Source organism: Egretta garzetta, unplaced genomic scaffold (assembly GCF_000687185.1).
Source record: "Egretta garzetta isolate BGI_Z169 unplaced genomic scaffold, ASM68718v1 scaffold642, whole genome shotgun sequence".
Taxonomy (NCBI): Eukaryota; Metazoa; Chordata; class Aves; order Pelecaniformes; family Ardeidae; genus Egretta; species Egretta garzetta.
Window position 1 is genome coordinate 85,628 of NW_009258890.1, and position 4,920 is coordinate 90,547.

Consider the following 4,920-nt stretch of genomic DNA (forward strand, 5'->3'; position numbering starts at 1 on the left):
CACTTAGCTACCCCCATCGCTTAGTTATCCCGCTCTATGGCCACGCCCCCTCCCCAGGTGGCCACGCCCCCTCCCCACCCGCTTTCCCGTTCCCACAGACCCAGGGCCCACTCCTGCCCCCTTCTCGGCAGGCCCCGCCCCTGACGAGCCCAACCCCTTAAAGGGGCCTGAACGCCCAGGAGGATCTCAGCAGCCCTCAGGGTGGTGGCAGTGGCAAAGGTGCCAGTGAGGAAGGTGTAGAGCCCCCATGGCACCCACTGCCTCAGGGCCTAGTGCCCCTGACAACAGCCCCAGGAGGCAGCCCCCTGCCATGCCCACTCATGCTGTCAGCAGGGGGTGGGGCAGGGGGTTGTGTGTCATCCCCCCCTCCACATCACCCCAGATGTCAGCATTCCCCTGCACTCACCATGGTCAAGGCTATTGGTGGTGATGGCACTCACAGACACAATTTTCAGCACAGTCTGGAGGTGGGGGATGTGGCCTCTGACTCCCCTGTGACCCTGACCCCTCCCTTGTACCACCAAGCCCTGGCTTGACCCCAAGCCTGACCTGCAAACGCACACACACACACACACACATTAGGCTGGCTCAATGCAAATGACACCAAATACAATGCATGTTTCTGTGATGTTTTATAAGTAACAGAAAAGCGTGACAGAGGCTGTATATGTATATGTATACCTGCTGTGGTAGGCATTTTTTTGCAATGGCTGTTGATGCCTCGTTTTCAAAACAAGTGATAGCTCTGTAAGTGGCAGGAACCCTGCCACTGCCACCTCTTTGCTTGATCACATCATTTTGCTGGCTCTTATTTTCTATCCTGTTCTTATTCTTCTACATTTGTTTGTTGTGTCTTCTGAGAACCGTTACCTGCATTCTTTTGCAGCTATCCATCCATTCTTTTCACCTATTGCACCTTTTTTCTTACAAAAGTATTTGCCTTCTGCCATGCCTCCTTCCAGTGATGTACAGGCCCTTCTCCCACTCCTGCAGCGACTGGATTATGCGCAGCTGTGAGCATTTTCTCCCCTTCTCTGCTCCCGTCCACTATTTCCAACCTCTTTGTCAAGTACTGTGTACCAACAGCTTTTGCAGTTGCCAGCTATCCCTGCAATGTACTAAATCTTTCTTACCCCCTTTAAACGTCTGCACTGCTGTCTCCTCCGTATGTCATCTTCATTTTACTTTGCAACTCTGAGTCAAACAAAACAGATCGTACAATTCTCAGATGTACAATTTGCCTTGCCCTGTCTATGAGTTGCAAGTTGTGTATGTTTTAAGTTTTAATGATAGGGCACAAGGAGGCTGTCTTATCTGGATGAGAGTCAGATAATAAGGTGGGAGCAGAAGGCCCATCGCCAAAATCAAAATCATTCTCCTCACTATCAGTTTTCAGTGTACATATCTTTTCAATAAGCTTACTCTCTGAGACCGGGCATGCATGATCTTTCTCTAGCTGTCATAAAGCCAAGGTCTAAGGGCCATTTCTAATTGTCACATTAATTGGCTGTTAACACAGCTAGGAGATTCAAAGGCAGCTGCTCATGCTCCTGCATTCTCAGCTTGCTGCAAAGCATCTTGTAACACTTCTGGAGCTTCCTGCCTGGAAGTCTTTAGCAAAGTGCCTGCAGCTGCCAGTGCCTGTGCAAAAAGCCCAATGAAGGGCTTTCCTTTGCTTTACATATACGAATTTCCTGCATTCCTGAAATTCTGCTCACACTGTTTCCCAGTCAAAACTATTTTCAGCCACCCAGTTCCTGTCTCACCCAGGTGTTTTCGATCCCTTATCCTCTCATAATTTTTGCTGTTCCTCCACTGCCTCATCCTAAGTATCCATGGCCTGTGTGTTTTACAGAATCCCACTTCTGATACCAATTAGTGGTCAATTAGGATTACCCAGCCATTACGATCTTTATATACCCACAGGCCAGGTAACTCGTTAGGTTGTGACATTAATGGTCCTGTGTTCTCTGGTCTCTTCTTCCCTGGATTCTAGCCTCTGATGGGAGCAGGTTTTAGCAAAGAGGAAAGGGAGAGCTAAGCTGCCCTGCAAGAGCAATGGAAGTGTGATGGTGCATGTTCAAGTGAACACAAAGCCATCATTAAATCAGTGCTTGTGCCTTTGCTTGCCACTATGTGGCAATGGGCAATGCTGCTAGAACCTTTTACTGCCTTCTGGAGGGAGTGGCTGCCAACCTGCATGTCTTCAACAGCAACATGGTGAGTTGCCCTACTTGCCAGCACCCACCGCACACTCAGTCCTCTCAGTTGCCTAGCTCTGGGCAGGACAATTTTCCTGTGGCAACATGGCTTTGCCTTTTCAGGGGCTTGGAAGGGGCTGGGGTCAGACCCTAACTTTTTCCTTCAGTTTGCCTCTTCCATAACAAGAGACACAGGGCACTGAAGCAAGCCCTTAGCACAAGGGGCATTAGCAGGGAGATGGCCTGAAGGATCACTGGCGCCTGTGCTTGGAGCCAGTGTGACTGTTTTAGAGCAGGCATCTCCAGAGGGAGAAACAGGCTTCCCTAAGACATGCTGGAGGCAATGGGGAAGGATGGGGCTGGCTATTGGCTCTGTACCTTTGCTCACCTGCACTCTGTGTGCTTTTTCAAAGGCCCTTCTGAAACTGAACAAAGCGGAGGTCCTAGGAACTCCATGGAGAAGAAATAAAATCTGATAGCCTGCTTTGAAGAGGCCACCCTCTTCAGCCTCAAAGGGGAGGTAAAGAGATGGAGCGGTGTGGAGGGATCTTCTGGGGGATGGACCGGTGTGGAGGGATCTTCTGGGGGATGGAGCTGGATGCCTTCCCTGGGGGCAGGGGATGTCCCTGGCATATCCAGCTACTGGCGGATTTCTGCAAGTCTCTGTAGGAAGACAGTCCTGGGCAACCAGTCCCCATTGGGCTGTTTCCCTTCTCCTGTGCATGTCTTCTGTAACATGAGATGCACAAACCTGGCACAGAAAATTATCAGGGAGGCTCTGAGCCTGCTGAAAAGGCAGTTCCCCTGGACTTCTGTTGAAGCCTTTGTTGAGTCTCCACTGAAGAGCTTCAGTGGGCCTATTTTGCCACAGATGAGCACTTTCCCTTCTGCAGGGGGCCTGGTAAGATGCAGAATGGAGAACACAGGGGTGGAAGAGTAATTTCCTACCTGGTCCCAAGCATCCAGGCCCAGACCTGTCAAGGCTTGAAGCCACACTAAATCTGACACAAAGGCCTTAGCAGAACTGAGGCACTAAGGGGTGATGCGTGGGTAGAATGGGGAATGGCGGAGCCCCACCCTCCCCCCGTGCAGTCACTGGAACAAAGCACACCTTTGGGTAAAAAGTGGCTTGTAGTGAGGGATGCATCTGCACTAGCACATACTGGCTGCAGCAGAGACTTGGTGTTTGCTGGAAACAGTGACCTGTGAAAAGGGACTACAGGCTGCAGAGGGGCAGAGAGCCTGGAATTAGGACAAGGATGTGGGGAGCAAGCGGTAGGGGGAGGTAAGGCGTGAGAATGAAGTGCTCATAGGTTGATGCCCCTTTTCCTGCTGGTACCCTGCCTTGCTTGGCCTTCCTGCCCCAGTGCTGTACCACCCACATGCCCTCTCAAGCAGTCAACTTCCCGTAACAGCACTTCTGAATACTGAAGTATTCAGTGCATAACTGACCAAACAGTACTTAGCAATTAATATAGTCAATACACTGATGAGACGGGAGTCATCTTGCTTCATTCTTATGCCATTGTATTGTGCAGGGAGGCATCATTTAGCAATGTTTGTTTATTATTAAATTCCTATAATTTAAATATTAAATAATAACAATAAATATTAATTCATGTTTATTACACAGTCACAGTGGGGAAACTTCTTTTTTGTGCGATCAGCACACATTACATACTGTAAGAAAGAATTTCATCACATGTCAGAGATATTCATTCTAAAGGCAAAATTCAGAATAACTAAGAGTGAGTAAGTATGAAATGTCCTTAGAAATCCACTCTGTGAAACAACAACTAATATGATTTTGCCTTCCTGATGTATAAAACTAAGCAGAAGCCATTAAATCCTGTAGCCTCAACTTCTTGGTGAACACCTTCCATTTGGAATGCCACAAATGAAAAGAGCCGGGCTCTGTTGCGTTAAGATCTTGTGTCCCAGGAAGTCTCATGTTGCTTTAATGGGTTAATGGTATCTATGCAGAGTGCTAGAAAAAGTCATGCCAGGCTCTGGGAGTGGAGGGGGCCAACCAAGTTTTATATTACTAGGACTTCTCTGAATGGGCTTTGTCCTGATGCATTGAGACTTGGCTTAGGAGAGCTTTGTTTTCTGCCAGGAAGGATGCTGTGGACAGCACAAGAAGTAAAGCAGATGCCTGCCAGGTGGATGTGTGTGGATCGTGTGTGGAGAGGAGGAGGTGCTGATATAAGGATGTGTCAGTGAGGAGGAGAGAAGGGGTGGCTGGGTGCACACAAGACACAAGAGAGGTCACGGCTCTACCAGGCGTAGAGGAGACTCTGCACGAGTCTGATAAAAGCTGGAGTGGAAATGCTGTTTGCAGCAAAGCAGGTGTGTGGCATATGGCTGCAGAGAGTGTGTGGGGGTGACCTGGCGACAGTGTGCGCCTTGGAGACTGGTTGGCAGCGGTTGTGGTGCATGCCTCGGGGCCTGTGCGGCCATGCCCCAGAGCACGGTGTGGCCCTTTGGGAAGGCCCAGTGCCGGCCCGTCAGGGAGGAGCCCACCCGGAGCATGTGCGCAGGCAGAGGGTTCGTGCAGTCGTGGCACCCCGGCGAGAGGGGTGCGGTGCAGGGAAGGTGTTGCTGGCAGAGCATGCCTGTGGTGGGGTGCATGTCCAGGGATTCGTGGGCGTTTGTGAGCGCGGGGCGCACGGCTCGCGGGGAGACGCACGCATCCTGTCGTGTCTGTGCACACGCGTGC